Genomic DNA, 21,820 nt, shown 5'->3' with positions numbered 1-21,820 from the left:
CCTCTCCCTCAGACTGGCTTTGGAAGTTTTCAACTTCTGCTCCCAAACTCCCTTCTCATACAGGGGAGTCTTTCTTTGTTTCTCCTGTTCCCTGTCTTCTCATTCGTATCCGATTGCCTCACCCATAAGTGGAGATTCCTGCCTTCTCTGATAGAGGGTTAAAGGAGAGCCAAGGTGCAGGGCCGGGATGGCTCAGGCTCCTCAGGCACAAGGAGGGTAGGAACCAGGCCACGTGGAAGAGGAAAGCACACAGTGGCTCAGGGGGGCATAAAGATTACAGGCGCGGTGGCTCACGCCTGTAACCCTAGCACTTTGGGAGGCTGAGGCAGGAGGATTGCTGGAGCCCAGGAGTTTGAGGTTGCAGTGAGGTTGCTGATGCCACGGCACTCTAGCTGGGTGACAGAGCAAGACGCTGTCTAAAAAAAGAAGATGGCAGAGATGAATGCAATGCAGTATTGACTGGACTCTGTGACTCACCACCCCAGGGGAGGGATCTGGGAGAGTGACGTCATTACTGGAGCCGATGGTGACACTGGCAGCTACACCCCATCCCTGTCCTGAGACCTTTTCTTGCCTTGCTAGCTTCTTTTCTGCCTCCCCATTACAGGGCAGGGCTGCGAAAACAAGTTTCACCTTTGATGACATTTAGAACCACAATGTGGTTTTCTTAAACCAAGACCTTCCTTCCCACTTCCTCACCTCCTCCTCCTCCTCTGCCTGTCTCGGTGGATGTACCAATGCGCACGTGGGCATTCATTGTCTCACACATGCGTGCACACTTGTCATATGTGTGTACAGCTCACGTGCATGCACACACACACTCACACACACGCCCACCTGCCGTCTGTTTCCGCCAGTCGGGGGAATCACAAAAACTGGGCCTCCCAGCAGTGCTGGGGACTTGAGGGGGCTGATTCTCCCTGAGGGTGATCTGGGGAAGAAGCCCAGCCTTTGGGTGTGTCCTGGAGACTGTGCCTGTCCAATTCCATAATCAGAGGAGAACTGGTGAGGAATTAGGTTGTGTGTGCGGGAAGGGGGTATGTGGAGGAGGACAGTTTGGGTAGGGCCAGAGACTTTAGAAACTGACTCCAAGACAAATGTCAAAATTGTCCCCTCCTACCACCCACCCCTGAATTGAATGTGTCTTTCTTTCCCTCTCCATTTTGGGAAGAAAGTTGCATCTGACTTGGGAACAAAGTCCCAGGAATCCAGCTTAAGCCAGGCAGAGAAGGGGTTCTAAAACATGAGGGTGAATATTAATGCTATGGAAATCAAATGCAAATGTATCAAAAGCAAAGATAAATGGCTGATGGGTCTTGAAAAAGAACAATTAGCCTGAGGTGAAGGCAGTGGAGGAGCCACAGCTTGGTAATGGGGTGACTTCCAGGGTCTGGGTGGAGGATGCAGCCCACTCCTGTCCCCTCCCTGGAGATCCTGGCCCAGCTGTGGCTAGTAGAAGTGGTTTATTTTGGCCATAGGCAACTAAATGAGAAGTCTTTTTTTTTTTTTTTTTTTTTTGAGAGAGAGTCTTTGTCACCTGGGCTAGAGTGCAGTGGCATCAGCCTAGCTCACAGCAACCTCAAACTCCTGGGCTCAAGCAATCCTCCTGCCTCAGCCTCCCGAGTAGCTGGGACTACAGGCATGCGCCACCATGCCCGGCTAATTTTTTCTATTTTTAGTGGAGATGAGGTCTGGCTCTTGCTCAGGCTGGTCTCAGACAAGTCTTTATCAAACGTCCACGTGCAAGGTAAATGAAACTCAGGTGTCGGCGCTCCTCATTGGTACAAGCCCCTTTCAAAGCCTGCACTTAATTTCGTGTTTATAATCCTGTATTCTCCCTAAAGAGGGCTCCCCAAATTGTATAAGTTTTATGCCCCACAAAACCTGGGTTCACCTCCACAATGAAGGGGATAATCGTGTAAAATGCTGACAAGCTCTCTGCTCTTAGCTTAATTAGCAGCCTCCTTGGAAATCACTTATCAGATGTGTCTGTCTGCACAGCCTCATATAACCCTTCCCCTGGGTAGAATCCATTCCACCCCGAATGCTACCTGTGAGTGTTCGAGCTCAGAATCCTTGTCTCATATTCTGGCATCCCTAGGGGGCAGGTTCAGGCTCTGGGCTGCCCCCCAACCCCCAGTCCTCATTCTGACTTCCCAGGCCCCGACTGTGGTGGGAGGAGCAGCGGAGAAGCTAGAATTGGCCTCCCAGATTGCTTCTGTCTCCAGGATTTCAAAATTTTCTGCCTCAAGGCTGGTGTAGGAGGAGGATTAAGGTAGCTGCTTTGTTGCTAAAGGGAATGTGGCCCTCTTGCCCAAACCCTGAGAAGCCCGAGAAACAAGTACCTGATAATAAATAATAATAATACCTGACATTTGTACAGCCTTTGAGTGTTTCTGAATGGAGTATGTCATTTAATCTTCATAACTCTGAGGCAGGGAGGAGAGAGATTGTGGAGATTTGTTACAGACAAGGAAACTGAGGCTCAGAGAAGTCTAATTATAATAATAGCTTACAAGCACAAAGCTTTTGTAGCAGCGGGGACAATTACATGTATTCGCTCATTTAATCTGCACAACAACCGTATCACGTAGGTACTATTATTACCCTCATTTTAGAAATAGAGATACTGCACAGAGAGGTTGTCACTTGTCCTAGCCAAACTAAAGGGCAGCCCAGCCAAAATCTGAGCTCAAGGAGCCTGGCTGCAGAGTCCTTGCTCTCAATCAGCGCACTGCTCAAGTACCTGTGCCTGGTCATGGGCCAGAATCCAAACCTAGAGCTGTCTGACCCCAAAGCCCTGTCTCATTCCCACTAAGCGCTGCCAGCTCAACTATGGACCAGAAAGTGCACGGGCCTGGCGAGAGGGACAGGGGATTGGTCCTAAGGACCAGGGTCTGGCCACGGAAATGGGCACTCAGGAAAGACGAGTACAAGCGTTCCTCCTGGGCTGATGGCTCAGGACGGGAGGTGAACCAGCAGTCACCAACCTGCCAAGAGCCTGGGGGGACTTCTTAGAGAGGCTGGAATTTGTTACCTCCTGGGCTCTACAGAACCAAAGTTTGACTACCTCTCCCCACTCCCGGAATTCCCACACAAATGATCAAGATTATGGTCAGAGGTGTGTTTAGGGAGATTACCATGGCAACAAAGTAAAGTACAGTGGACTACGGGTGGGGCTGAGCCAGAGGAGACCAGTTGGGAGATGGTGGCAAAAATCTAGGTGAGAAGGGACGAGGCCCTAATGAACCGAGGCGGTGGCTGTGGTAGGGAAGAGAGACGCCGCAGGGGTGCGTGAATGCAGGGAGGACAGGGATGTCTGCTTCAAATGACACAGCCAGACTTGCCCCGGTGGAGGAAGGGGGGTGAAGAGTGGAAGGGGGGGCAATACGCAGTGTGGCCTGTAGGAAGAGCAGCCCCTGGAAGCTGCCGGAGCTGCCGACATCGGCTTGTCCTGCTCTCTGGGTCCCTGGCCAGTCGGGCTGGTTCCCCCTGGGCTGTGTGTGCATGTGTGTGGTGGGGAGAGGTGTCAGCCCTGGGCTCTGGGGCCACATCACAGGGAGGTGAGCTACGGGGAGCATCAGGGAAGCGTGATTTAGAGCCTCATTCCCACTGCCCTTCCCCGTGCGGCAAGGACAGTTCAATGTAATACGTAATTACCGCCGCCCCACAAGGCTGCACTGTACACAGAGCTCCGCACCTTCCCCTGCTCCCTCCCGCCGGCCTTCAGACCATAAATCAGTTTTCAATCCTGAATGCTACCTGTAAATGTGCAAGCTCGGGATCCTCGGCTCACAGCCCGGAGTCCCTGGGGGCTGGTTCAGGCTCTGAGCGGGGCGGAGGGGGCCTCCCCCAGCGTTGATTCTGACATCCCAGCCCCTGATTGATGGCGGGAGGAGCAGCGGGGAAGCTGGAATTGGCTCTAGGGTCTCTGGGGCCCTGGCTTGGGGAGCAGGGGTGGGGGTTCTGGGTCTACCCGGATGCTGCTCGGTGTGCAGCCCTGTGGACATACTCTGGATAGATTGACACTGACCCCTCCCAAAGACGGGCAACCTCCCCCCAGCCCTGGGAAGCTGGGCGCCTTCCCTGGCGAGTCTCCAAAACAGCGCCCTTACCATAGCTGAGGAAGAGGCATCAGCCACAGCTCTTCCCTGAGCTGGGATAGGAAACCCCACGGTGTACCTTGGGGGTGATAAGAGGACAAATGAAGAGAGGAATTCTTGATTTATTCCTAGAAGGTACCTTGACAATGTTGATCCTCTCTTTTAATAAACAGTTTTCCTTCTTCCCTTTGTCCCCCCTCCTTGCTAGCGTGACTACAGTAGCCTCCTCTCGGGCCACCTGCATCCACTAGTCCCCTCCAACGCATCCTCCTGCTGGGTGGAGTCAGGTCTCGCCTCTCTCTCCTCGAGTTAAACTTCTCTGTGAGCTTCCCTCCCTCTTGTCTCTCCAGCACTGTGCCCAGGCCCAGCCCAAAATGCTCTTTCCCAGGCTCTTCCCGGTCTGTCCGTATGTCACCACCCTTCACTGACTACCCCATCTGAAGAAGGTCCCCCTGGCCCTGACCTATTACTATCTTCACACCCTCTGTTCACTTTATAGTACTTGTCATAATTCATAATTCCATCTTATTGTCTGGTTTCCTCATTTTTTGTGGGTTTTCACCGCTAGACTGGAGTCTCAGTGAAGGCAGGGGCCACATTGCCTTATTCAACATTATCTTCCGGGAACTTAGCATCAAGCCTCACACATCCTGGGTGTTAATAATTAATTGCTCTTTGAACAAACTGAATGCATGGCAGGTCGGGGAGAGGCTGCCAAAGAGAAAGTCTTAGAAGCTGAAGCTGATTCTATTTCCCTGTCACACCCCCTTTGCAAATAGCAAACAGCCGGTCAGATTCATCTTCCCCTTTGAGATCAGTCTTACACCACCTGGGGGCCCAGGACCTTGGGATTCCTCCTTCTCCTTTGGGAAAACTCCTTCAGCTGTGGCCCCTCCTGGCTGTCCCCGGAGCTGCCCTCTGGGCCAGTGTTTACCACCTCCCACGCCCCATCCAGATTCCTGGGTTGCTGAGGGGCCTGGCTCAGCCCAAACCGGTACTTTGTGTGGGCCAGAGACTCAAGCTGGGGACAGGATTCCAGTGGGGTTGAGGAGGAAGCTGCTCTGTGCATTCTAATATCCACAAGTAGATGCAAATGAACTGAAAGCACCTTTTGAATAAGCAGCTTTTATTGAGGGAGATGCTCTAATCCCTAAATGGCTTTGCTGACAGGGAGGAGCTTCCTGGAGGTGGAAGGGGTGGGAAATGGGGACGCTGCTGTCAGGGACCGACTGCGGCGCCCTTGTCGCTGAGCTTTTAGATTCAGGGCACGCGTCTTGTGGCTAATGGAACTCAGAGATCTCTAACCTCGGCTTCCACCTTCCACTCCCGAGCCCCGCCCCGCCCCCGGCGTCTGGGGAGCCTGGCCTCTGTGTTTGCAGGAGGCTGAGGCTGCTGGGCGCCGGGCTCAGGGGGTCGTGGCTTCCAATGTGGAGTGAGTCTCCAGGGCCGTACACGGCAGTGTGTGGCTGCAGTGACGCAGCCCTGGGGGCTCTCTGGTGACCACGTGAAAACATCCCTGTGCCTGTGTGCCCTGTGCCTGTGTGTCCACCTGCACACACCCCGGGAACAACTGCAGTTGTGTTGTCTGTCTGTGCATCTGTGTGTCTGTCCTTGTCCCCACATCCCCATGCATTTGTGTTCCTCCTCAGGTTGCAGGGTAGGGGCGGGGGGGCCTGGCCTTCTGTCTAAGTTTTATCAGGATGATAGTGAACTGATGACATACAGAGTGACTGGGGACAGAGTGGGGGCTGGCAAGGGGCACCCCAGAAAGCCCATGTCTCCCAGAAGGGCCATTCCGGCTCTGTTCAGCTTTTAGAGGGATTAGGGTGAGGACAAAGAAGGCCCAGGGGATGCTGGAAACATTCTCCATGTCCCTCTCCTGTCCTGCCTGCATCTTTCTGAACCCCTGTCCGCTGCTTTGCTGTCTCTCTTGCCCTCCCAGAGCACTGGCCTTGGCTGTGGCACTGTAAGGGCCAAGGATGGTCCTGCTCAGAGGCGGAAGGAGGGGCTGCCCTGAGAATTCTGAGCAGGAAGAGGCACATAAGTGGCCTGAGCAGGCCTTGGAGCAGGGGAAACCGGAAAGCTGCCCCATGGGCATGGAGCCTGTCAAGGCTAATTGGCCTCAATGTTCTTTGATAATGGATTTAGGGCTCTGTATGTTGTCATTGGGGAAAGGAGAGTTCAAAAGCTCACAGAACATCCACACCAGAGGGACTTGGGGAATCACAAAGCAGGAACGCCCCTCATTGGTCAGAGAAGATAAGGTTTCAGAAGGCCTGCAACATTCAGGGGCTCACCTCCCTGGAAAAGCTCCCCAACCGGGCAGCCCCCCCTCCCCTCTGGCCCCTTAGCACGGCCTGGCACACAATGAGTATTCAATAAATATTAGTTGTTGTGAATATTAGCATAATCTCTAGGGGAAAGTCTCTGACGGTGGTCCCTGCAGTGAGGGCTCAGCCTCTAGGACCCTGGGAGTCGGAAGGGGCAGGGGGCAGAGCAAAGCAGGCGCGGTGCCAAGGTGCTCAGCTGGAGGACCGAAGAGGCAGGCACCCTGGCCTCCACTGTGACCTCTCCTTCCCCTGCCCTAGCCGTCCTCTCTCTGGGGCCTTCAGGGAGTCCTCCCTCTGTCCCATGCAGGCCCAGTGACCTTTCGCTCAAGTCTGCAAATATATTCTTGGCTAGTCTTAGAAATGAAATTGTGCTCAACATTTGTACAGGGCTTTTCCACCACCCAGCCCTTTACAGACATTAGCTAATTAAATGGAGGAGGAGGAGGAGAAGGGGGAAGAGGAGGGGAAGAGGAAGGAGGAGGGGGAGGAGGAGGAGGCAAGGGGCCTGGCCTCCGCAGTCGGGGACTCTAAGCCCTTCCGACCTGGGTGGCTGCAGTCTCACTCCTCTCTTCTTTCCTGCCAGACAGGACTCACTCTAGAGAGGAAGCAACTCCTGAGGAGTCGGCCACTGAGTCAGAAAGCAAGGGAAGGAGGGAGCTGGATAGTATGTTGAGTGGGGAAGGGTCTTCCTGAGGTCATCCTGTCCCACAGCCAGCCACACCGGGAACTGGCTCAGTCTGAAAGTGCAGTCATGTGTCTGCCATGAGTGGGTCAGCTGCTTTCACTCCCTTTGGAAAAGGAGATGAGGACAGATAGTAACTAGAGACAGAGCAGGTTGTCAAAGCTCTTTCCCAGAGGGCTGGAGGGGACAGGGCACGCAGCTCTTCAGCCTGGTGCACTGGGGGGGTCGCGATCGCAGACAGTAGCTCCCAGCCTGGAGAGAAGCACACAAACCTCTACCCTCCATGCTCTTCGTGGCCACGAGGGTTGGAGGGGCACGTCTTGCACTGCCTGCTCCCCCCATCTAGCTCCACCCGCCTCGGACCCTCCAGCCCTCCAGTGGGAGCAGCCAACTCCCCCCTGGGCAGGACAGAGAGAGACCCAGGGCCAGAGAGAGAAGCGGAGACCAGTCACGGAGGCTGACACAGGAGGGAAATAGGCTCTATTTTGGACTGAGACTATGGGAGAAAGGAAAGGAAAGAGACTGGAACGACAGAGGGAAGAGAAAACAGCTCCACAGGGTGCCAGTGGTGTCAAAGACAGGATTTCTTGGCACAGCCAGAGGCAGCCACATGTTGGACTCCCCCAGGAGGCCTGAGCGAGCTGCCTAGGCCCCTAGAAGGAGAGCCAGCCCTGCCGCCGGCTGCCTCTTCTCCCTCATGCCCCCAAAGGACAGCATGGCAAGCGCCAGCCTCCCAGGCGTGGGCCTCCTCGAGAGGCAGACAGCACATTCTCCTCCCTTATCCCATCACAGGGCCTGGAAAGTGGACCCTCGTCCTCTTCCCATGGCCCAGCTGCCCCTGTCCCCTCCCTGCCCCGTCAGTCTGCTTGGTGCTGATCGGAGAGTCAGCCACTCCGGGGGACCCGCCAAGTCCGGCAGAGGAGGGCCTGACCTCCTCTCACTGCAATTATCTGTCCCATAAAAAACAGCATTGAACTCCATAAAACCAATTAAGACTACAAGACCAGGTCACGGGAGTAAGCAGGAGTCCAGGCAGCTCTCGTGACAGTGGGAGCCCACCCCAAGGACAGACGGAACAGAGGAGGCTGAGGTCAGACCCAAGGAAGGACTGGCTGGCAGGGGCAGTGAGCACTGGCATGGTTCCTTCCCTTTTGTAACAGGCAGCCCAGCAGAGCCTGGTTCCTCGCTCCACAGCCCTCTCTGGTTCCAGAAAACCTCAAGAGGATCCCATCAAGTTACCAAGGCAACCACAGCCCTGCAAGATTCACAGTGAGGATGGAGGGAGAGAGCGCAGAGACTGACGGGAACCCCAGACAGGATGCCAGGGTGGGGGCACATCCGAGAGTGAGCAGGGCGGCAGGGGCTTCAGGCAGGATCCGTTTCCTGCAGGTTACGGGTTTGTTTTACACAGCCCAGTCCCACGGGGGTGAGAAAATAGCGTCAGAGCTTCCCTCTCTGGCAGGTGGGGACGAAGGGGCACTGGGGGCTCCTCCACAACTTCCCAGCGTGGCAGCTGGGAAGGGCCAAGGGTATTGCTGCCTGCTAAGGCCAGTGGGGCTGTCTCCCACGGTGGCTCCCACAGTGGCTCCTTGGGAGGTGGCGCTGCAAAGGGATCACGGGACAGGCTGCACTGGAGTCAGACAGAAGTGTGTTTGGCTCTTGGCTTGGTCATTTTCTAAGACTCCACGTCCCTGGGGAAGTCACTTCTCTCTCAGACTCAGTTTTCTTAGCTGAAAAGGGGGATAATATGATGAATTTCCGGGATTTAATAATAATACTGTATAGGTTATGTGCTTGCAGAGAGGGCACTGGGTCAATTTTTTTAAAAAGCTGTTACAATTTTATCATTATTACTATTTTAATTTATGTCATCATTGCGTATGCCTCTGTCTACTCATCTATAAAACAAGCATCATGATTAGACCTAATTCAATGAAGTAGTTTGCAGATTACATGAGAGAAAGCATGTGAAGTGCTCAGACCAACACCTCAGCCGTGGAGAGTGCTTAATGAGTAGGAGCAATCCCTACCTTCCTCTCCGCCCCCCACCCCAGGCCCTCAGATTATGTACCAGGGAGCTGTCACCACGCTGGACCAAACTCCTAGTTCCCTAAGTGGTAGGTTTCTGGAGCTGTAGTGGGGGGAGTCATTCCGAATTGCAGTGCCAGTGAACCTCTAACTCACCTCTGGACCAGGAGGGAACCTCAGGCTTCTTTGCTTCCTCATTTCCATCTTAGGAGCCTGAGGTTTCCTGAACAGGCTGATGTCCAGCTAATGCCCAGCGTCTGGGAGAAAAGGGAAAAATGGTGATTTATTTATTTATTTTATTTCTGAGACAAAGTCTCACTCTGTTGCCCGGGCTAGAGCGCCGTGGCATCATCATAGCTCACAGCAACCTCAAACTCCTGGGCTTAAGCCATCGTCCTGCCTTAGCCTCCCAAGTAGCTGAGACTACAGGCACATGCCACCACGCCTGGCTAACTTTTTCTATTTTTAGTAGAGACAGGGTCTCACTTTTGCTCAGGTTGGTCTCAAACTCCTGACCTCAAGCGATCCCTCCTGCCTCGGCCTCCCAGAGTGCTAGGATTACAGGCGTGAGCCACCACGCCTGGCTAAAATGGTGACTTACAGTGGAAAAACTCAGTGAGTTTTCCCTTTATTAAAAGGATTTGTTCTGTAAAATTCAGATTCAGTCAAAAGGCCACACTCAAGGATCCAGAAGGCCACATGTGGCCCCAAGGCCGCGGGTTCCCCAGCCGAGGCCTCGTTTCAGTAAGGAGATCTCAGACGTGGCTGAGCAGGGCAGACTGCTCCCTGTCCTCAATCTTCCCCCTTGGAAACTCCAACACTCCTCCAGGCCCAGTCACACTTCTGACCTTCGGGACACCCAGAAAGCCTCGGCCGTGTCAGCCCGGGGTCAGGCGTGTGCTGCACCCCGCTGACCTGCCCACACGCCCCGCGCAGCCCGTCCCCATCTGAGAGGTCCAGGAACGGTCACAGAGGACTGCTACATCTGGAGAAGGAGAGAAAGCCATTTTTTGGTTCCACGATGAAGAACGTGGTGGTGAGGTCCCAGGCAACAGCAACACAGATCGATCTGGAAATGATTCTAAAGCAAATTGAGACAGTCGGCTCCCCCAAGATAGCCAAACCAGGGGCAGCTGCCGGGGACTGGCAAAGGTTCAGGAGTCACCCTGTCCCCAGATGAGGACCCCGCGGAGATGCGCTCCACAAGATGACCTCCCAGAGGCAGAAATCAGGTTCCTGGCAGCCCAAGGAGTCTCAGGACAAGTCATAAAAGCCAGTTTTCTCTCAAGTCTCTGTCTCTACCTGCTGGAAAAAAATTGCTGTTAGGGTCTGCCCCGTCACCTTCAAGTTGACAGACGGACAGACAAAATTTCTCATGTTCTGTGAGCCAAGGCGAGGCATCAGCCCAGAATGCTCTCCTGGGATGACCCAGGGGCGCCCCCTTCTGTCTGGTTTGGCCGAAGCCAGTTCAGGATGGGGGCGGGGAGTGGGCGGAAGGAGGGGCTGGTGGAGCAGGTTTAGGAGCAGTGCCCAAATCCAGCGGCTCCAGCAGCAGGCCCCGCCGCAAGGGGCCCCACCTAAGCTGCCCCCGCCGTCCACTGCCTGAGCCTGAATCAGAGCTGGACTTTCCCAGGGGGCATCGGGGACCGAGCAGGGGAACGTCCGGAGAGCAGTTGACCTGAGAGAAGGACGCCTAGGCTGTCACACCCAGGCCCTGCATGCTGTCCAGACTGCAGTGTCCCCAGCTGTAGGAGAAAAGTCATGGTCTGCGGAGCAAAACCAGCTCCTCCTCTGAGCTGCAGAGAGAAAAGTCTGAAACGCACTCAGTGAACTCTCTCAGGGCTAGGAGTGCATCGTGGGGGATCTGCTAGCAGTCGGGGCACAGGACGGGGAGACCCCACTTCTCCCCAGCAACTCCCCCAGGGCCAAGGGGACACGTTCCCAAAAGGACCTCTAGCTTCTTGTCTGTAAGTTCAGGAGAGACCCGCAGATTTCTCAGGTCTTTAGTTTTAACATTCTCTGAGCCTACAGGATTCCATAGCCCACCCCCGGGGCTGCCTTCTCTCTAGGACCATCCACTACCCCCTACTCCCAGTTCTTTCTTCAATCTGATTTAAATCCATCTTGCTGCATCCTGAATAGTGGCAGTCAGAAGGGAGGGTCTTCTCTCTAGCATCCCATTTTCAAGATCAGAGATAGACAGGGAGGGCGGCAGGCAGGGAGGGGGGAAGGAGAAACTGAGGGAGTGAAAGCAGCAGCAAGAATGAGTGGAGAGGACTGAATAAGGCCCCAGCAAATACCTGCGAGGAACCGTCTGACCGGTGGAGAGGTAGGGACAGCTTCAGCACTGTCCCCAGTCATTCCCCCTCAACATTCGCCTGTGCTCGCTCTAAATATAGATGCAGACACACGCACGCACGCACACGCACGTGCACACGCACCCCACACACTCAGGCTGTGGGGAAGGCCTGGCTCTGTGTGGGGTTCGAGGGGGCATTTGTCCTCTCTTGCCCCCGTGAGTTCCACCCCCACCTGCATAATTATCTTTCCCTCCTCACATCCCACCCAGACCCCACCCCAGCCTCCAAGCCTTTTATCACTAGGTCTTTGTGCTTTCAAAATAGCTTCCTCCCAGACTGCCACCTCCAGGAAGTGCTGAGCTGAAAGAGTGGGGGATGGAAGGAACGGAGCCGGTCCTCCTCCCTCCACGGCACCCCTCCGTCAAACAGCACCCCCCTACCCCTCACCTCCACCTCTTTCATCACTGCCGCTGACAGCTGCAAACACGGCCCCCACCCTGAGCAGTGGGCTGCAGGGATGTGTCTATTTCCCAGGGTAGGAGACAGCTTGGTGGGGGTGGGGCTGGAGACGCAGCATCCCCCATAATGCTGATACCCTTGGCCTCCCTTCCCCGCGTAATTAAAGAAACAAAAGGGGAAGCCCTCCCAGTGGATGCCTGGCCACTGTGCAGTCACCCCAGCTGCCCAGACTCCTTGCCCAGGCTGCCCCCCCACCCCCGCCCTGCCCTCCCAAGGCAGCGTGCAGTTCTCAGACCTTGGAAAGTTGCTGCCGGATACCTCACCCTGAAAGACAGATCCACTCTTGGAATGCAGGGAGACAGTGATGAATTCGCCCACACTCTAGCAACCTACTTCCATTAACTCCTATGTCCAAATAATTTCTTTAAATCACCAAGGACGAGGCTGGGGAGGGGAAGGCAGGTCTGTGACATCAATCTCCAGCAGGGATTCCTCTGTCAAACCTGGCCAGAGCCAGGCAGGAGAAATACCCAGCACACACTTCTGGGGCCAAGCTAGGGAAAAGAGACCCCGCACCACCCTGGCACCCCATAGTGACTCCTCTGACCTGAGTTCTTTTGCACCCCCTCCCTTGGGTCCATGGAAAGACAACACAGAGACGGGCTCGCCCACCCCTTTCTGGAGGTTTCTGTGCTCTGGCTGCTCTAGGGGCATCCAACCTCTCTGGTAGCCAAGACAGCACCTCCTGTGTGACTAGCACCCACGAGGACCCAAAGGGGCAGGGATGGGGAGGATGACTAAGGTCTGTATTGCAGTTCCCGGCTCACCCATTCCTTCTCAAATTGCCCTAATTACTGCCCTCATTTCACAGATGAGCAAGTGGAGACTTAGAGGGGCTGGGGACTAACTTGCCCAAAGCTAGCAGCTAGAAAGGGACAGATCTGAGTCGAGCACGGATCTTCCACTGCCAGAGGCTGCCTTTAGGGAGATCATGTCCTCGTAGGGAAGGGGGCTAGGAAGTAGGTGACATTTCAATTGCTAAGTGTTCTCACCCACCCTTGGCTCTGGAACACAGGTTCATCAGCTCAGACTTAGCTCTCGCCCCTGCCCTGCTTACCCTGCCTGCACCGAGCCAGACTCCAGCTGGGAGGTTTATCCGTCTCTGGGATGGCCAGGTGTGGCCTGGAAGGTAGCAGGGACGGAAGAGGGAAGAGCGGGCATTTCTGCAGGGCCCAGGAGCAGGCAAGGGGAAGAGAGCTGGGCAGATGGGCAGAAGGCTGGGCCTTGGGAAAAGCAAGGGCATAATGTGGCCTGGCTGGAACACAGCTTTGCCCAGTTGGCGACCTGAGCACTTCTTGTTTCCTCCATTCCTCCCATCACTCCAAATTGCTTCAGATGCGATTCTTTCCAAATGGGCACCCTCCCCCAACAAAGGGTCTGGCATGGGGAGGGCTGCTGTGGACTGATTACTAACATCCTAGCCTTCTTCCAAGAGCAGCAGCAGGCTGGGGAGCTGGCGGCCCAGACCACAACAGGAGCAGTTTGTGATGTTCTGTTCCAGCAGATTGGAGAGGGCTCCCCATGGCTCCGACCTGAGGCTGAGGAGCCAGAATGGTAAAAGCAGGAAAGAGGAGGCCCCCAAGCTCTTGGCCAACCAGCTGGCTTGCTGGTGGCCTGGAATACAGGTGTCCATGTGGGCTTTCCCTGCCTGGAAGGAAAACAGCATTGTCCAACCCTGTGATTCTGATGACAGTTGGGGCTCCGTGTTGGGGTCCCCCTTAGAGGTGCTCTCGTTCTTCTAGGTCCTGAAGTTCCTCAAAAACAAGGAGAAGGTGATCGGAAACCAGTCACCAGTACTCGCAGGCTCCTTCCAACCTCTGTGTATCTTAGCAGCAGAGACTCACCTCCTCTCTCAGGGGTTTCACTGTGTAGGGGTGGGGGCGGAATATCTTTCCCTCTCAGCATCTTGTGGAGCTGCCAGTGGTTGGAGTTTTCTATTGGGACTGTCTTAGTCAGTTCAGGCTGCTACAGCAAAATACCATAAAGTGGATGGCTTAGAAACAACAGAAATTTGTTTCTCACAGTTCTGGAGGCTGGAAGCCCAAGATCAGAGTGCTAACATGGTCAGGTTCTGGTAAGGGCCTTCTTCCGGGTTGCAGATGGCGGACTGCTCACTGTGTGCTCAGACGGCTGAGTGCAGAGAGAGGAAGCAAGCGCTCTCGTGACTCTTATAAGGACATTAATCTCATTACTGAGGGCGCCACTCTTATGACCTCATCTATTCCTAATTACCTCCCAAAGGCTCCACATCCTAATATCATCACACTGGGGTGTAGGGTTTCAACATATGAATTTTTGGGGGAACACAAACATTCAGTCTATAAAAGGAAACAAACACATCATGAGATGTCAAGAGGAACAAGAGACAAATACTTGGAGATTGACTTCGTCTCTGAAAATATTATCTGGTTACTCTTTTTTGGGGGGGGACAGGGTCTTGCTGTGTCGCCTGGGCTAGAGTGCAGGGGTGTCATAATAACTCACTAAAACCTGGAACTCCTGGGCTCAAGGGACCCTCCTGCCTCAGCCTCCTGAGAAGCTGGAACGACAGGCGCACACCAATCACGCCCGGCTAATTTATCTATTTTTTGTAGAGATGGGGTCTCACTCTTGCTCAGGCTGGTCTCAAACTCTTGGCCTCAAGAGATCCTCCCGCGCTGGCTTCCTAAAGTGCTAGAATTACAGGCAGGAGCCACCATGCCCAGCCTGGTTACTCTTAAATGAGCGCACTCCAAATGCTCGCTCTGTAGATCAAAGCCACTCTTCAAGAGTGGCTGCAGAAGTAGCAGCTGACACAGAATCACAGTCTTGGAGCTAAAGGACCCTAGGGATCCCTATATTCCAGGCCAAAGGCCCTCACCACCTATTTGGAGACAGACTAAAGTATGAACTTTTGGATTTTGAAGGGGGCAGCAAGTGGTTCAGGAGAGAGTCCTTCATGCACAAAGATGCTCAGTAAATGCTGGACGAGAGCCAATGGGGCAGCGACGTGCTCCAGAGGAGGCCAGTGTTCTCTAATTGGAGGAGAGGAGAGAAGGCTAGAGTAGGAGTAGGGGGTCTTGCTACTTCAGCCAAGGTGACCAAGGGGCCTCCCCTGGCACCCCTGCTAAACTGGAGGTGGGAGGACAGGTTATCATTAGATTGGCCTTCCCATTCTTAGGCCACCTCCGAGCCTACCTGGGCTCTGATCTCTGTCTAGACGCTTCCTCTCCAGCTGAGGCTAGGAAGCCGGTGCAGTCACTCACACCCTCGCTCTTCACAGTGCTGCCATTAAGGAGCCTGATTAGCAGAGCCCCATGCGGGGCTGCTAATGCATCAGGGACATTAAGCCTAAATAGTTTCCCAGACATGGGCTTGGGCAGATCCCAGGAAGAAACAAATATTTTGATCTCAAAGAAATGGAAGTGCAGGAGGGGAGGGGGTTCCCTCTGCTTGCTCTGCCTCTATTGTTCTCTGTTCCTCCACCTGCAATAGCTGTTGCAATTCTCAGGTGCCAGGATTCCCTGGCCAGGGAGGAGGGTTTGTGGCAGGGGAGAACAGATCTTCACTCACCCGGATAAGGGGAATGGGAAAAATCTGCAGAGATTTCCAGGGAGGGAGGTTTCGTGGGCTGCCTTGGCCTATGACCATGGTCAGGGAGTCCTTGACATCTAATTTGAGTGAATCTTGCGATAACTCAAGCCCACTTCCCCTTGGTTGGGGAGTGGGGGGAAAGGACTGAAGATTAGTGAGGGACGACTTTAAACCCAAATTAGTGGCTCTAGGCCAGTGGTTCTCTCAATGTTGCTGGGAGCAGCAACATGAGTATCAGCTGGGAACTTGGTAGAAATGTCAATTCTCAGGCCCACCCCAGACCTACTGAATCAGCAACTCTGGGCGTGGCGACAGGCAATCTTGCTTTAACAAGCGCTCCAAGTGGTCCTCTCCACTTTAGAGTTTGAGAACCACTCCTCTGGGCCCGTTACCTCTCAGACTGAAGGGGAATGTCAAGAGAAGGAGGGAGTAGGAGGGGATGTATCAAGCAGCCTCATCTGAAGGGGAAAAAAATGTAAACTTCCCCATATGGAAACCTGGAGCCAGGCCTCAGAAGAGGCCCCCGATCTTCCCTGGCTGTAAATGTCAGAGCAGCGTCTAAGTGGCCCTGTGAGGAGGAGTCTGGGGAGAATAACCAAGCGTGACCTTTTGCATTTTGCCCAGAGCAGGGAAGGATAATGGAGCAATCTTTCCGGGTGATTTATCTCCTGCTCAGCCCCAGCTTTTCTCCACCACCTTTCCCTCCAGCTGGGGCTCCCTGACACGGCCCTCCTCTCCATCCCCCCATCCCTCTGGCCAGGCTGTTCCCCCCCCATCTTTCCCCCTTGTCCACTGAATGAGAACTCGTTCAAACTATTTCTGGAGCAGACCGGCAATGAGTGAGGCCCCACTCCATAGGGAGTAAGAGAAAAAGCCCACTACAGCTGAGAACTATAAACTATAATGGGGCAGCCTCTCCTCATAACCTCCCCCCTTCCCTCCCCAGGCCTCACCAGCTCCTGGTGCCACCCTAAAGAGAGAAGCCACTCTTCCTGATCTTTTATATAACACCGGATGGTCACACTTGCAAAGAAAAAAGAGGACGAAAATCTAGGCTTCTAACCAACCCACAAGTTTCCCGAGGGCCAGTACTGGTCTACAGCTTATCCTCCTTTTATATCTACTATACTAGATACCTAATACACTAGAGGCCTAATGAATATTTGATAAATTGAACTGAAAGGAGCTCCCCGAAGCAAGAAACTGAGGAGTCTCTTGTTTCCAAACTCGAACCACAACAGAGGTCAAAAAATGGGTCCCGGGCAGGAGTGGTAGCTCACAAAAAATAGAAAAATCAGCCAGGCATGGTGGTGCATGTCTGCAGTCCCAGCTACTCGGGAGGTTGAGGCAGGAGTTTGAGGATGCAGTGAGCTGTGATGATGCCACTGCACTCTAGCAGAGGCGACAGAGTGAGACCCTGTCTTAAAAAAAAAAAGAAAGAAAAAGAAAAAAGAAATGGGTCTTGTCTGGGTGTGGTGGCTCATGCTCATAATCTCATAATTTTGGGAGGCCAAGACAGGAAGATCGCTTGAGGCCAGGAGTTTGAGACCAGCCTGGGCAACATAGTGAGACCCAGTCACTACATAAAAAAATAGAAAAAAGAAAAGAAAGAAATGGGTCCTCCTGAAAGGAATAAGCTGCATTCTGCCACCTCCGTGCCCATGCACTGCACCTTCATCTGCTCATTCATTCAGCAAGCACGCATGGCACACTTGCTGTGTGTGGACCTTAGGTCCTATGTCCCACAGGGGAGAAGCAAATATAAAGTGAGTAAACACATATTGCAGGTAGTATTAATTGCCTTGGAAAACTGAAGCGTGGTAAGGGGGCTGGGGATGGTGGGAATGGGAATCACAAAAAGCCTCTCTGAGGAGGGGGCGTTTGAGCAGATCCCTGAAGGGAGAAAAGGAGCTACACTTGCAGCTCTCTGGGGGAACAGTGTTCCAGGCAGAGGGAAGAGCCACTGCAAAAGCGCTGAGATGAGGGCATTTCGGAAGGAGCCCAGCACGGCTGGAGTGGAGTGAGCAAGGGGGAGAGAGGGAGACGAGATCAGAGAGAAACTGGTGCTGAAACTATGCAAGGCTTTGTGGACCACGGTAAGGATTTTAGATTTCTTTCTGAGTAAGATGGGAAAGTCACTAGAAGGTTCTGCACAGAAGAGTGACACGTTCCCATTTGGTAGGACTATTCTGGCTGCTGTGTTGAGAATAACCTGTAGGGGGCAGAGCAGAAGCAGGAAACCACTTAGGAGATGATGGCAGAGCCAGAGCTTTCCTCCCAGATTCATTCTCTCCTTCCACAGTGTAGCTGGGGACATGGCTGCGCAGAAAAAGGACTACATTTCCCAGCTTCCCTTGCAACAAAGCGCAGCCATGTGAAAACATGCCAGTGGATGACGCTGTGAGCAGAAGTGACACCTGCAACTGTCATGTCATGTTCTCGAGGGCTCGGCACAGGTAGGCACTGTGCTAGGGGTTTTCCCCTCAATTTTCTTGAGGTGTCATTGACAGATAAATACTGTGCATGGTATTTCAGCTGTACAGGGTGACGTTCTGATTTCTGCACGCACTGAGGAATGATTGCCACAGTCAACTGACTGACAGATCCATCGCCTCATAGTTGCCTTTCTCAGGTCATGTTCTCAAAGGAACGGGCCTTCCTTCCACTTCTTCCCTCGTCCCTTTCCGCAGGCTCCCGTCTCACGGGCACGATGGCGGCAGCTCCAGCTTCGGCCACAAGCTGGAATTTGCCTGTTGAAGATGACCGGCCAGTGAGCCACGAGGAGCCAGGGCCTTTGACATTGTGGAGTGATTATATCGACCCTGCACTACTTCTGCACAGATCCACATGTGAGAAATAAGCAATCTTCTATCCTGTGTACTACACTGTATCTGGGGACTCTAAGAGTGCAGCCTAATCTGTGTTGTGACTCATTCAGAGGTTTGCACCTCCCCAGGCAAGCAGTGATGGGGGTGGCTCTGCAGAGGGTGGTGTGGTGCAACTGGAGAGAAATGACCAGATTCTGGAGGTCATTTAAAGGGTAGAACTGATGGCATTTTCTGAGGAATTAGATAGGGGATTTGAAAGAAAGAGAAGAGCCAGGAATGACTCCAAGGCTGGGGCTAGTAGAGTGGCATTATTGCCCTAGGAAAGACTGGGGTCCACTGAGTTTGAGAGGACTGTGAGAACCTTCACGAGGGGATGGAAGCAGCAGCTAGATATGGCTGGGATTGACCTGCATAGCTGGCTTCAAAGAGAGATGATGGGGTTACTTGTGGAACGAGAATGGATAAGGAAGAACAGAGGTGTAAGGACAGTCCTGGGCAACCCAGAGGCAGGGAAGACAAGGAGCCAGCAAAGGAGAAGACGGAGGTGGGAGGACTGAGAGAGGAGTGTCGGGGAGGCCACATGAAGGGAGTGTTTTAAGAAGGAGCAAATGACCATCTATGTCAAATGGTGCTGCTAGGATGAGTAAAATGAGGACTAAGAAATGACAGCTGAGGCCGGGCGCGGTGGCTCACGCCTGTAATCCTAGCACTCTGGGAGGCCGAGGTGGGTGGATTGCTTGAGGTCAGGAGTTCGAAACCAGCCTCAGCAAGATCGAGACCCCCCGTCTCTACTAAAAATAGAAAGAAATTATCTGGCCACTAAAATATATATAGAAAAAATTAGCCAGGCATGGTGCCCCCAGCTACTGGGGAGGCTGAGGCAGTAGGATCGCTTAAGCCCAGGAGTTTGAGGTTGCTGTGAGCTAGGCTGACGCCACGGCACTCACTCTAGCCTGGGCAACACAGCGAGATTCTGTCTCAAAAAAATAAAAAAGAAATGACAGCTGAAATTAGTAACATGGAAATCACTGGTGACATTGACAAGATAATTGTCCATGGAGCATTGAGGACAAGAGAGAATGGGAAGAGAGGAAGTGGAGAAACAGACCACTCTGAATTCCTGGCAGGTAGGAATCATTAAGCAATCTAATCTCCACCCTTCCTAGCACAGTTCCAAGCCTTCTGAAGGACATGAGGGCACCCAGCGACTAAACCCATCCTGCTCCGCCTTCCCGGGTGTCTGAGTGACACTGCAGTCTCTCCTCTTCCAAATTCTCCCCGCGGCTGCAGCTGCGGCCTCCCTGCGGCTCTGCCCCTGCCCTGCTAGTTCCCAAGGCTGCTGTCAAGCACCGCCTTGGCAGGCTAGGCAGCCAGGCCTGACTCTCCTGGATCCTAATTAGTGCTGCTGTTAATGATGTTTGGCCCCCGTGGAATAGCAACCTGGGAAATTCTGATACTTCCAATTTTCCTCCTCAGTGCTTTCCCAAAAATGCAATTTCCCAGCCAGCGCTGTGTGCTCCAGCCCTGGGCCTCGGCTGCCTCCTTGCCAGGGAGAATTAAGCCTGTGCCTCAGATGCCACTCCAGAGGACCTAATCAGCTAGCTGAAGTCACCTCCCGGCCATTATCATGGCATTATCATATAAACACAGGCACTGGCTTTGGGGGAGGCAGGAGGGTTGCTGTGAGGAAGAGGTGGGGGAACCAGGCCGGCCCTACACAGCACACAACCAGCATTGCTAGTGCTGTGATCAGAAAACTGATGGCTGGAAAGATAGGAGCCCTCCCAGAGGAGCTCTGGCATTTCCAGCGGAGATGCAGCTCAACCGCCCACTCTTCCCTGGTGAGGAGGCTGCACAGTGCTCCTCTCTCCAGGGCAGAGGGCGTCAGCAGCCAGAGCCCGGACATCACCCCACGGCCTGGCATCCTGGGGCCAGGCCTGCTCAAGCCTCGGGCCCAGCTCTCCTGCACCAGCAGCCTCAGTTCCAGCTTCTACCTGGAAACGCTCAGCTCACAGCAGTGCCCTGATCGCCCAGGTCTTTACTTCATTGGCCCGACGGGTCTCCAGCTCTCTGGGGCGGGGGCTGTGGCGGGCCCTGTGCCTCAGGAGAGGCCAGTGGGCTGCCTCGGGTTAAGGGCATCAGGATGGACCGTTCCATGGCTTCTGCTACGGGCGATAAAGATGGAAAACCAGCATTTATAAGGCACCTGCTACATGGAAGGCCCAAGGTAAGGTCTTTTTGTGGTTGTTATAAAATATACATAACACAAAATTTACCATTTTAGCCATTTTAAAGTGTACAGTTCTGCAGCATTAAGTACATTCACACTGTTGTACAACCACCCATCTCTAGAACTTTTTCAGGTTCCCCAGCTAAAACTCTGCACCCATTAGACACTAACTTCCTCCAGCCTAGGGTCTTGCCTATTTATCTCCTGCGATCTTTGTGGTGAGGTAGGAATGATCCCATTGTTACAGACGAGGACACTGAGGAACAGCCAGGAAAGTAGTTCCCAAGGATGGACAGTCAGAAGGGGATTTAAACCCCAGTCTGGCTGATTCCAAAGCCTGTCCTCTGCCGTTCCCCACCCCGAACTGCCCAAGGTCTAGGACCTTTATGGAAATGGCATTGCTGAGTGATGTTCCCGATGACTAGTGACTTCACACGGGATGTCACACACTGAACTGTGGCCCACAGTGGGAAGGCTTCTAGACAGCGTGGTTTGTACCTCTCAGGAAGGCTCCCAGAGCAAAGCCAGGCACTATCGATCAGTCTTTGACCACCTCACAGCACCCAGGAGGAGAGGGCTGCTCACACATTCTCCTTTCAGTTGGTACCTGTTTAGCCAGACATGGTGGCACGTGCCTGTAGTCCCAGGTACTCAGGAGACAGAGGCAGGAGGATCGCTTGAGCCCAGCAGTTTCAGGTTACAATGAGCTATGATGACCCCACCGTACTTTAACCCAGGCAACAGACCAAGACTCTGTCTCAGAAAAAAATTTTCTTAATTACATAAAAAAAAAAAAAAAAATTAGTGCTTCTCTCCAAAGCTGACTGTGCTCATTCCCAGGCATCGGGCCCTTGACACTGCTCAGGGACTCGCCCTCTATGCTGTGGAATAACGAACGGGGCTCGGGCCGTGTGGTCAGACAGGCTTGGGTTTGAATCCTGACTCTGTTACTCTATCACCATTTGAGGCTGACTGTTGGGGAAAAGAGACACCTAGACTTAGCTCAAGAGATACAGAGATTAGTATCAAAATGCATGAGGAGCCACGTGGGGCCTCTCAGGGAAGGGCAGGTGCTGAAGTGGGGGAGGAATCTGGATTCAAGACCTTCAGCGGCTCTCGAGAAGCCACGAGAAGGTCATGGCTCTTTCTTCTCAGGCTCTGCTCGCCCTTAGTGTGATTCAGCCACACGGGGCGTGTTGCTTCTCTTCCAGTCCTGGCTCCCTGCTG

The sequence above is a fragment of the Lemur catta genome, chromosome 5 (genome assembly GCF_020740605.2).
Source record: "Lemur catta isolate mLemCat1 chromosome 5, mLemCat1.pri, whole genome shotgun sequence".
Taxonomy (NCBI): domain Eukaryota; kingdom Metazoa; phylum Chordata; class Mammalia; order Primates; family Lemuridae; genus Lemur; species Lemur catta.
Note: the sequence above shows the minus strand (reverse complement) of the source record.